Here is a 12,857-nt window from a genome sequence, read left to right on the forward strand (position 1 = left end):
CCACCTCGGCCATGCCAATCGAGCAGCAATATTGACCTAGTCCCATTTGGCCACCTCCCTCCAGATTCTTCCTGTCCATACATCTGGCAGCTCATTCCAAATACGGACTCCCCCCTGAGTGATAATGTGGTCCCTGATAATGTAAGTTTCAGTTCGGTCGGTTTTAGTTTATTGTCACGTGTACCGAGGTACAGTGAAAAGCTTTCTGTTAAGTGCTAACCAGTCAGCGGAAAGACAACACATGATTACAATCGCCGTTTACAGTGCAGAGATTGAACCGTTGATCTGCTTCTGTGGCTCGAACGCACATAGTCGCCTGGTTTGGGCCTCATCTTGGAAGCAAATCTCTCCGCTTCTTGCCTTAAACCTCTGCCCTTTAATGTTAGAATCCTCTACCCTGGGATACACAGTGTTCATGATATGTCAATGCAGATATCATTATGTTCGTACGTTAGGTTTGTGTGTATCGATGATCCAGATGAATATGCTGTCCCTTTAGAAAGGGTTCAGCCACTCTAATAATCGCTGGACTGCCCCATGACCCAGGAGGTTAGATTGTGTATGCCTTGTAACCCTGGAGTATTGTGCACAGTTTTGGTCTCCTACTTTGAGGAAGGACATTACTGCTATTGAGGGAGTGCAGCGTAGGTTCACCAGGTTAATCCCCGGGATGGCGGGACTGATGTATGATGAAAGGATGGGTCGACTGGACTTGTATTCGCTGGAATTTAGAAGGAAGAGAGGGGATCTTATAGAAACATATACAATTCTTAGGGGATTGGACAGGATAGATGCAGGAAAAATGTTCCCCATGTTGAATGAGTCCAGAACCAGGGGTCACACAGTTTAAGAATAAGGGGTCGGCCATTTAGGACTGAGATAAGGGAAAACTTTTTCACCCAGAGAGTTGTGAATCTGCGGAATTCTCTGCCACAAGGCAGCGGAGGGCACTTCACTGGATGTTTTCAAGAGAGAGTTAGATTTAGCTCTCAAGGCTGATGGAATCAAGGGATATGGGGAGAAGGCAGGAACGGGGTACTGTTTTTGGATGATCAGCCATGATCATATTGAATGGCGGTGCTGACTCGAAGGGCCGAATGGCCTACTGCTGCACCTATTTTCTATTTAGCCTCGGAATACTGTGAAGATAGGGACTGGAGATATTTGATAGAACAGCTAATCAAAAGATTTCCAAAATAATTCCTCCCGTTTAAAACTCCAATTTGCGGCCTAACGCTGAATCACTGATTTGCATTCTCCAACGTACTAATTTGTTGTAATTCACTGCATATCTCGGGAGCAACCAAAGTATTTGGTACTCGTATTGTTAAATCCACTAATGATTTACTGCTGAGCAACTAATCAATTGCAATTTAACTCTGATTCCATTTACACACATCTATTGAGAGGTTGAAGTTGTGAGTTTCGATCAATAGATGATATTTGGACATGACTTGTGGTGTGAGATGACTTTCAATGATCTGACAGGAAAGGGTTAAATCGTCGGTTCAGTGGCTGGAGGAAAACCTAATCGAGTGTTAGTAAATTAAATTCATTGTGACTTGACCTGGTTATTGTAAGATTCGCTCTGCAAGATGTGTCGGGTGTGGCCCCACCTGGTGGTCAGACCACCTGTTGTTGAACCCTCGTCAGTGGTTACGAGGACTTTCACTGTGACGTCATGGGTCAAGGGGAGCGTCCTACTACGTCAAGTCAAGTCAAGTTTATTCGTCACATACACATACGAGATGTGCAGTGAAATGAAAAGTGGCAATGCTCGCGGACTTTGCAAAAAACACAAACAAACAAACTACAGACAGAATGGAACAGAATCACATATCCACATATTACAGATTTGTGGGTGGGAAGAAAAGAAAAAAAACAGCAATTTTAAAAAGACAGCACACAACAGTAAAATGGAACAGTAAAGTTAGTCCCTGGAGAGATAGGTGTTTACAGTCCTAATGGCCTCTGGGAAGAAACTCCTTCTCATCCTCTCCGTTCTCACCGCATGGCAACGGAGGCGTTTGCCTGACCGTAGCAGCTGGGACAGTCTGTTGCTGGGGGGAAAGGGGTCCCCCATGACCTTGTTGGCTCTGGAGTTGCACCTTCTGATGTATAGTTCCTGCAGGGGGGGGGCGAGTGTAGTTCCCAAAGTGTGTCCATCAGCAGATCTTACCTTGAGATCACCAGTCAACAGGTAGCTGAGCTCGAGTCAGCACCCTCGCTCAGCGGCAGTAGAAATGACTCGATATGTTAAAGAGTCCCAAACGCACATGTACGTCAAACTTATCTCATCGAGTAAAGTCGTTCAGGTTCAGGTTCAGATTTATTGCCACATGCACCAGTTAAGGGACAGTGGAACCATGCAGCCACACAAACAAACTGAGCACAACACACAATAGAATATAACATGAACATCCACCACAGTGGACTCAACATTCTTCACTGTGGTGAAGGCAATAACTTTCAGCAAGTCCTCCTCCTTTGTTTACCAGTGTTCGGGGCCATGAACCCTCCGCAGTCGCCGCTACAGAAGGCCCGATGTACAGGCCCTCTTATTGGGATGCTCGAAACTCCGACGTCTGGACGGACGGACACTTGAAGGCCCCGAATCGGCCGCTTCCTACCGGAGACCGCGGCTTCACGATGTTATAGGCCGCAGGCCGGCGGTCGGAGCTCTTCTCCGGCGATCCCCGGCGAGGGATCCCAGACTCCGTGATGGAAAACCCGCGCTGCGCCCGCTGCTGAAGCTCTGGGCCCGACTCCGGGAGAGGCCGCACCAATCCAAGCTGTTCGGGCCGCCAGGAAGGCGAAATTGTGACGTGAAGAAAAGTCTCGTTCCGTCGAGGCAAGCGACCGAAAAACAGTTCCCCCAATTAGGCCATTCGGCCTATCAAGTCTACTCCGCCATTCAATCATGGCCGATCTATCTCTTCCCCCCTCAACCCCATTCTCCTGCCTTCTCCCCAAAACCCTTGCATCATATGCACGGAATGAGGCCCTTCGGCCCAACTTGTCCATGCCAACCAAGATGCCCCATCTGAGCTAGTGCCACCTTCCTGCATTTGACCCTCTAAACCTTTCCTATCAATTAACCTGTCTAAGAAGGAACTGCAGAGGCTGGAAAAATCGAAGGTAGATAAAAATGCTGGAGAAACTCAGCGGGTGAGGCAGCATCTATGGAGAGAAGGAATAGGTGACGTTTCGGGTAGTGACCCTTCTGGAAATTCAGCGGGTGAGGCAGCATCTATGGAGCGAAGGAATAGGTGACGTTTCGGGCCGAGACCCTTCCGGGTCTCGACCTGAAACGTCACCTATTCCTTCGCTCCATAGATGCTGCCTCACCCGTTGAGTTTCTCCAGCATTTTTAATCTACCTGTCTAAATGCCTTTTAAATGTCATTATTGTACCCATATTGGGAACTATATTCTGCACCCTGTACTTTCCCTTTTGTTCTACCTATCGAGTTTGGCTTGATTGTATTTATGTGTAGTACTATCTGATCTAGAGAGACACAGAATGCTGGAGTAACTCAGCGGGACAGGCAGCATCTTTGGAGAGATGGAATGGGTGGCGGTTAGGGTCGAGTCTGAAGAAACATCCTTCTCTCCAGAGATGCTGCCTGTCCCGCTGAGTTACTCCAGCTCCTTGTGCCTGTCTTCAAGTTAAACATGAATCAGTTTTGCACGCCGAGTCTGCTTGGCTTTGCGAAGTGTTGACGATGAAGTGGGGATCAGGGGAACTATAGCAGATTATTTCTGGGAAATGAAATACTGTCTAAATTAAAGATTAACAAAATAAATGTGTTAATAATTTGGAACTGGGGAAAATTTGATCTATATTTTAAAGATATTATAAGAATATTGTATTGAACAGTAAAGTTCCTGCAGGACTCATGAATGAGATGGAATGGCAATTATTCTGTGCCTTTGAATGAGAGGAGGTGATTGAAGTTGGGAGCACAAGAAAACTAAACCAGCAAATGGGATTTTTTTTCCAAATCATTTTCTTAGGCGAATTAAAATGAATCACTTGGGTGTCATTGAGCTCAATGTATTAATCTGGGGCTTGCTGCAAGAAGTCTATAAGTGCAATATGAATAGTCATTGCTTGTCTCTCTTGGGAATGTGGCCAATATGTGTGCGCTATGTGTGTGTGTGTATGTGTGTGTGTATGTGTGTGTGTGTATGTGTGTATATGTGTGTGTATGTGTGTGTGCTGTGTGTGTGTATGTGTGTGCTGTGTGTGTGTATGTGTGTGCTGTGTGTGTGTATGTGTGTGTGTGTATGTATATGTCGCCGATATGTGCTGTGTAACGGGGCAAGAGAGGGAATGGGCGGCACAGTGGCACAGCGGTAGAGTTGCTGCTTCACCCAGACCCGGGTTCGATCCCGACTACGGGTGCTGTCTGTGCAGAGTTTGCACGTTCTCCCCGTGACCCGTGTGGGTTTTCTCCGGGTGCTCCAGTTTCCTCCCACACTCCAAAGAAGTATGGGTTTGTCGGACAATTGGCTCGGTAGAAATGTAAAATTGTCCCTAGTGTGTGTGTAGGATTGTGTTAGTGTGCGGGGATCGCTGGTCGGTGCGGACTCGGTGGGCCGATGGTGTCACATGCATGCTTAGAAGTCTTGGCCAATGTATTAATAAAGATTAAGTCAAGCCACAAGTAACTGCAGATGCTGGTTTACAACAACAAAAAAAGACACACGTGCTGGAGTAACTCAGCGGGTCAGGCAGCATCTCTGGAGAACATGGATAGGTGACGTTTCTAGTCGGGACATTTCTTCTGTCTGACTGGTGGGGTGGGGGAAGAGAGGTGGGGTGTAGGAAGGACCTGCAGATGCTGGTTTAAACCGAAGGTTGACACAAAATGCTGGAGTAAATCAGTGGGCCAGGCAGCATCTCTGGAGAGAAGGAATGGAAGACCATTCTTCAGATGAAGCCTGATGAGTGATAGGTGGATACAGTTAAGGGGGGGGCTTGCTGGGCAGACGGTTGGACAAACGCCAGCGATGAAAAGACAAGTGTAAGTTAAGGAGATAGGAATGAAAAGATGCGAATTGTGAAGCCATAGGTAGGAATAGAGGTGGTGGGAATAGATTGGGGGGGTGGGTGGGTGGGGTCGAGGAGAAGAAATCAGAGAAGAAATTGTGCTTCAAACATTAAGATTGATCTGAGCCAAACACAAAGTGCTGGAGGAACTTGGCAGGTCAGGCAGCATCTGTGGAGAGGATGGGCAGGTGGTGAATCTTGATCAGTCTGGTTAGTCTGAAGAAGTGTTGTGGCCCCAAACATCGTTGAGAGGGTTAAATATGGAGAGCTTTGACTGTCCTTGCTGCTCAGCACGAAGGCGTCTCTTTCAGGCCCTCGCATCAGGCCAGGGAGCTTCCATTTGATGAATGCCAGCATTGTTATTGCACGCACAGGGGAAGGGTTTAAATAATAAATCCACCTGCATTTCACGCCCATTGTACTTGGGTTTAGCGGCACACACACAGTATCTCAATAATAATTCTCTGAAGAAGGAATTAATTCTTTTTCAGGATTACATCGACTTTTAAAGTTGAACGTTAAACTTGTTTCTCGACAGTTTGGGCAACTTTATTGGAGTTGGGCCGATGTATGTTTCCTATCCTTCTGCAAGAGGATAAACTCATCTGTGTGTGGTGTGTTGTTCGTTCAGGACTCCGTGCCAAAGGTCTCGGACAACAATCGCAATGTGATTTACAGTCAACCATTTTGTAGCCAGGCTAGAAGTTTGTTACATGTGTCGAGTATCATTAGTGCATTTCTCTGAGCTTCCAAAAGTCACCTCCGTTCAACTGAAGCTCCCACTCCAAGACCCGCTGAGGAACAGGGGCAAAGGAACAGCCTGGAGTCTGCACATCATTTCAGAGTTCCAAATGCAGATTTTCTGTGTATTTCCATCTGCTATTTATTCCACGGCTGATGCAGATGAGAGAGAGAGGGGGGGGGGGGGAGAGAGAGATAGACAGACAGAAGAGAGGGAAGGGGTGTGGAGGGGAGGGGAGGGGTGGGGAAGAGAGGGGAGGGCAAGGAGGGAGTTGGAAAGAGAGACTATTACTCTATTAGTACATAATACTGAACTTCCAAGTATCAGTCCCCCAGATGCTGCCTGGCCCGCTGCATTCCTCCAGCACCTAGTGTTTTGAATTAGAAATCCAGCACGTTTTAAGTTGCAGAGAAGGTGAGAAGGTGGGTTGAACAGAAGGATGGCGTGTGAAAGGCTGAAGACCATGAGAAGCGGACTGTGTGCGGGAGGGTGGCGGAGGCAAGTTAATCAGGGACTCTGTGCCTGGGGGTTGGGCAGGAGATGAATGAGAGGAGTAGTAGTAGAGAGAGAGAGAGAGAGAGAGGTGCAGGCAGGAGAGGCAGCCCGATGATCTCTCATCCGAGCTGTCGACTTCTGACCCCAACTCGAATGGTTGTTATGTGAAGTTGTCAGGCTGGGTGTCGAGAGCTCAGGATTGTCACGTGCCACAAGTGGGAAGATGAGAAGATGTTGCTGGTCTTGACTGAAACTGTGGACTGGAGCAGTGAGGAGGACTCGGACTATGGAGGGACTCTGACTCGTCAGGAACGAAAATTAAAAGTGAAAAGCTCAGAGTTCCTCAGAGTTCCCAAGAGCTGCCACCCATCCTGCATTTGCTTTCCCCTTTAGTCAAAGAGTGATACAGTGTGGAAACAGGCCGAACTTGCCCACACCAGCCAACATGCCCCATCTACACTAGTCCCACCTGCCTGTGTTTGGTCCATATCCCTCCAAACCTGTCCTATCCATGTTACTGTCTAACTGTTTCTTAAATGATTGGATAGTCCCAGCCTCAACTACCTCCTCTGGCAGCTCGTTCCATACACTCACCTTCCTCTGTGTGAAAGATTTACCCCTCGGGTTCCTATTAAATCTTTCCCCCCCCCTTGCTCCTTAAACCTACGACCTCTGGTTCTTGATTTCCCTACTCTGGGCAAAGACTCTACCCCGATCTATTCCTCCCTCTATTCCTATTTGCAGAGCAGAGCCCAACATGAGGATGGACTGGTGGCCAGCTCCTTGTTTGCCCAGGTCCCACTGCTCACTCAGCAAGCAAAGACTCCAATCTAATTATCCTCGAGATTGTTGCATTGCCCTTGCTGCTCCTCACCGCAGTTGCCCTCTCCATCTCCCAACTAGCCTCAGAGGGCGTGGAGGCCGGTTCTCTGGATGCTTTCAAGAGAGAGCTAGACAGGGCTCTTAAAGATAGCGGAGTCAGGGGATATGGGGAGAAGGCAGGAACGGGGTACTGATTGTGGATGATCAGCCATGATCACATTGAATGGTGGTGCTGGCTTGAAGGGCCAAATGGCCTCCTCCTGCACCTATTGTCTATTGTCTAGACCAGCTGATTTATGACTACCAGACAGATGATGACCACCACCTCTCACCTCTCTCTCCCTGCCAAGATTCTGTGACTCACCATCGGTCTCTGGTCCTGGCACCATCTCCGCTGGTTCGATGCTGCATTTCCCCTGGTGGAGGCCAAAGAATGAGTTACTTTAGACTTGAGAGATTCAGACTTTGGACATACTTTAGAGAAACAGGCCCTTCGGCCCACCGAGCCCGTGCCAACCAGCAATCTTTATTTATTTATTTATTTGTTTATTTTCTTCCCCTCCCTCCCCCCCCCCCCCCCCGTAAACACTCGCACTATTTTACCAACAAACACCAGGGACAATTTACAATTTATAGAAGCCGATTGACCTACAAACCTGCACGTCTTTGGGTTGTGGGAGGAAACCAGAGCACCCAGAGAAAACCCACGCAGGTCATGGGGAGAGCGTACAAACTCCGTACAGACAGCACCCGTAGTCGGAATTGAACCCGTGTCCCTGGCGCTGTGAGGCAGCAACTCTACCGCTGAGCCACCGTGCCGCTCACTTCAATAAACGCAAACACAATATTGCCGCGTCAAGCCCACCACGACGGGCAAGTTTGAAATCTGATTTGATCCACCTTGCCTTTGCTTTATATATTACAGACACTAATTTAACCCCATCATATCGCCATTGAGGCAAATAGTAAATAAGACAATAAGACCAGAGGACATGGGTGCCGAAATAGACCATTCGGCCCATCGAGTCTGCTCTGCCATTCGATCATGGTTGACCAATTTTTTTATTTTTCTCTCAACCCCATTCTCCTGCCTTCTCCCCACAACCCCTGACACCCGTACTAATCAAGAACCGGTCAACTTCTGATTTAAAATACCCACTGACTTGGCCTCCACTGTGGCAATGAATTCCACAGATTCACCACCCCTGGCTAAAGTAATTCCTCCTCATCTCCTTTCTGAAGTTTCGTCCTTTAATTCTGAGGCTGTGCCCTCTGGTCCTGGACTCTCCCACTAGTGGAAACATCCTCTCTGCATCCACTCTATCCTGGCCCATGCTTCTCAGACTGCTTGTGCAGTGTCGTGCACAATTCATAAACCTCGGTAATATCCATTGAAGAGAATAATTATTCATTTTCACCTGAACGATCCCTGATGGAATCATTGTCAGGTATGTTTCTAAATTTTCCTTTTATAACATTGCAGTTTTTTTTCCTCTCATTTTCAAAACAATAACTCACTATTGTGGTGGATTGAATGGTCCAGAAATTTGATTTGCTTCAGTGTGTGAAGTATGATCATTGTTCCTTGGTTATGCAAATAACACCCTTGTTTATTGCTGGGTTCTGCTTTGATTTCTGGTACGAGGCTGGATCGGTGATATATTGTAACTGGATATTTCATCTATCAATGCACGTTTAGATGTATTCAAGCGACAGTTAGATAGAGCTCTTAACGGAATCAAGGGATATGGGGAAAAAGCAGGAACGGGGTACTGATTTTGGATGATCAGCCATGACCATATTGAATGGCGGTGCAGGCTCGAAGGGCCGAATGGCCTACTCCTGCACCTATTTTCTCTGTTTCAATGTTTCCATGAAAAAAAGGAATCGTTTGGGTTCGCAAGCTTTTGGTCTTAGTTTATGTGTGGTTTAGAAATACAGCGCGGAAACAGGCCCTTCGGCCCACCGAGCCCGCGCCGACCAGCGATCCCCGCACACTAACACTATCCTACACACACTGGGGATAATTTACATTTATTCCAAGCCAATTAACCTGCAAACCTGCACGTCTTTGAAATGCGGGAGGAAACCAAAGATCTCGGAGAAAACCCACGCATGTCACGGGAGAACGTACAAACTCCGTACAGACAGCGCCCGTGGTCGGGGTCGAACCCGGGTCTCTGGCACCGTGAGGCAGTAACTCTACCGCTGTGGTGCCGTGCTGACGTGCTGACGGCAAATACGTGGTTTGACTTTGACGTTGTGCGGCCACAATGAGCTGCTCACCTTTGCTCCCAAAGTTACTGTCAAGCGTTCAATACAGGAGCCAAGAGTCCAAGGAAACAGCAGAACACAACCAATCCCCAGTATAGTGTGTAAGAAGATAGACACAATAGGTGCAGGAGTAGGCCATTCGGCCCTTCCAGCCAGCACCACCATTCAATGTGATCATGGTAGATCATCCACAATCAGTACCCCGTTCCTGCCTTCTCCCCATATCCCCGACTCCACTATCTTTAAGAGCCCTATCTAGCTCTCTCTTGAAAGTATCCAGAGAACCGGCCTCCACCGCCCACTGAGGCAAAGAATTCCACAGACTCACAACTCTCTGTGTGAAGAAGTGTTTCCTCGTCTCCGTTTTAAATGGCTTACCCGTTATTCTTAAACTGTGGCCCCTGGTTCTGGACTCCCCCAACATCGGGAACATGTTTCCTGCCTCCAGCTTGCCTACCCCAGTCATTCCTTCTCCCCGCTCCCGTCCGGCAGAAGGTACAGAAGCTTGAAAGCGCGCACCACCAGTCTCGGGAACAGCTTCTTCCCCTCTGTTATCAGGCTTCTGAACAGTCCATCCATAAGCTAGGGTACTGTCTGATTCACCTCTACCCCATTGCGGACATTGGACATTGTCTCTGGAACTGATGCGTTCCAATGCTTTGTAGCGCATCATGTTCTGCACTCAAGGGTTTCGGCCCGAAACGTTGCCTATTTCCTTCACTCCATAGATGCTGCATAGATGCACCCACTGAGTTTCTCCAGCACTTTTGTCTACCCATGACTCGTACCGCTGGGTTGTAAGGTGCCCAAGCGAGATATGAGGTCCTGTTCCTCCAATTTGTGTTTGGCCTCAGTCTACAAATGTTGAATTGTGCATTGATTCCATTACTCGGAAGCTGAATCATTCCAACACCAGTACGTTCAAGACTTTCTCTCGGACCACGGGACTTCAGCCTACGCATTGATTCATGCCTTCATGGTGGGACCAGCGTGTGAAGCACTCACTGTGCACTTTCCTGATACAAAACTAAAATCTATGCCGCAGGCCGGTATGAGGAAAAACTTTAAAAGATAACTTTTATATGTATAAAAACAAAAAGAGAAAAAGAAAAAAAAAGAGAAAAAACAAAAACTAAACTAAAGAATTTTTTATTTTATTTTTTTAAAAGCAAAACAGAGATCGGGAGGTCTATATTCAATGTGTATTTTAACACTGGACTCATATTTAGGTTATACCTGCCCTGATCCCTATGTATCAATATTGCTGTTATGTTTATCATTACTTTTTTGTTTTGTTTTTGCTTTTGAAAAAAACTAATAAAAATATTTTAAAAGAAAGAAAGAAAAACCTTTTCACACAGTGTGTGGCGAGTCTGTGGAATTCACTGCCTCAGAAGGCGGTGGAGGCCTGTTCTCTGGACACTTTCAAGAGAGCTAGATCAAGCTCTTAAAGATAGCGGAGCCCAGGGGATATGGGGAGAAGGCAGGAACGGGGTACTGATTGTGGATGATCAGCCATGATCACATTGAATGGCGGTGCTGGCTCGATGGGCCGAATGGCCTACTCCTGCAACTATTGTCTACCTCGGCATTTGTTTTTCTGTTGCCGGCTGCACATAATGGCATTTGCTACATTTTGAGTAGAGGTACAACCATAAAAGAATCTGATTAGCTGGTTGAAGTGGCAATTATACATTCCCATAATGTATTATTATAGATTAACTTTCTGCAAGGTGTAATAAAAGGCATCAAAGCTATGAAGTATTGGTTATTGTTATTGACATTTTGACTAGTATGTATGCGACCAGTTCATATTATATCATTCTGATTTGTGACATTTTCAAGGTTGAATGCTCTTTACTTAGTTTTCAAACTTTCTCCTTGTTTATTTCTTTCACAGAGGTTGGTCGGAGTTCCCTTTCACTATCCAGGCTGTGAACCCGAGACTATTGCCTTACCACCGTAACTCTCAGCAGGGCGGCACGATGGCACAGCGGTAGAGTCGCTGCCTTGCAGTGTTTACAGTTTGGGATGACAGATGGCACAATGGGCTAAGTGTTCGGCTGGCAACCGGAAGGTAGCCGGTTCGAATCCCGCTTGGAGTGCATACTGTCGTTGTGTCCTTGGGCAAGACACTTCACCCACCTTTGCCTGTGTGTGAATGTGTGTGAGTGATTGGTGGTGGTCGGAGGGGCCGTAGGCGCAGAATGGCAGCCACGCTTCCGTCAGTCTGCCCCAGGGCAGCTGTGGCTACAGAAGTAGCTTACCACCACCGAGTGTGACTGAGGAGTGAATGAATAATGTGATGTAAAGCGCCTTGAGTATTAGAAAGGCGCTATATAAATCCCATCCATTATTATTATTATTACAGTGCTTACAGCACCAGAGACCCGGGTTCGATCCTGACTACGGGTGCTGTCTATAACAACATTTAACATATTTTGACAGGTGCATGGACAGGAAAGATTTAGAGGGAGGCTGGGCCAAATGCCTTGGACTAGTGTCGATGGGACATCTTGGTTGGCAATGGATTGAAGGGCCTGTTTCTGAGCTCTATGGCTATGTGATTCTATATGTTATTCTATCTACTTCCATCACTTGTTCAACAAATACAATACAAATTCCAATAATTGGACAATTGCTTTGGTTGAGATGGAGCTGGTGATTCTCTGTTGAGATGTTTTGTGTCTTCTCAGGATTCCATTCCAGTGTCTCCAACCCTGAACAATCCTCACACGTACATCGAGTTCACCATCAACATGTGAAATCAAACTTCATGAAGATAGACACAAAAAGCTGGAGTAACTCAGCGGGACAGGCAGCATCTCTGGAGAGAAGAGATAGGCGACGTTTCAGGTCGAGAACCTTCTTCAGACAGAGTCAGGTGAAAGGGAAACGAGAGATATAGACGGTGATGTAGAGAGATAAAGAACAATGAATGAAAGATATAGAAACATAGAAATTAGGTGCAGGAGTAGGCCATTCGGCCCTCCGAGCCTGCACCGCCATTCTATATGATCATGGCTGATCATCCAACTCAATGTAAAAAAAGTAACGATGATGAAGGAAACAGGCCACTGTTTGAGTTTGGAGTTGAAACACTTCTTCAGACTAGAGTCAGGGGGAAAGGGTAACGAGAGGAGCTCTCCAGAGATGCTGCCTGACCCACTGAGTTACTCCAGCATTTTGAGTCTGTCTTCAGGTTAAACCCGCATCTGCAGTTCCTGGCTACAAATATAACTTCACATTGTGTTTGTTTCACATTAGAATGTAATAGACGGTGGATGTGGAAAACCAAAAGATCCAATTTTCCTAAAAGCCTTTTGAAAGCTGCTTTCATGATTCGTGCCCTGGGGATATTTCTTTCTTTTAACTTCCACAGATATCACATTACTATCAATACAGTGAACACTTGTTGTATCTTAACTTTCCCAAGCAGAAATAAGCAGAGAACCAGGTTGAGATATGG

This window comes from Amblyraja radiata, chromosome 22, assembly GCF_010909765.2.
Source record: "Amblyraja radiata isolate CabotCenter1 chromosome 22, sAmbRad1.1.pri, whole genome shotgun sequence".
NCBI classification, from domain to species: domain Eukaryota; kingdom Metazoa; phylum Chordata; class Chondrichthyes; order Rajiformes; family Rajidae; genus Amblyraja; species Amblyraja radiata.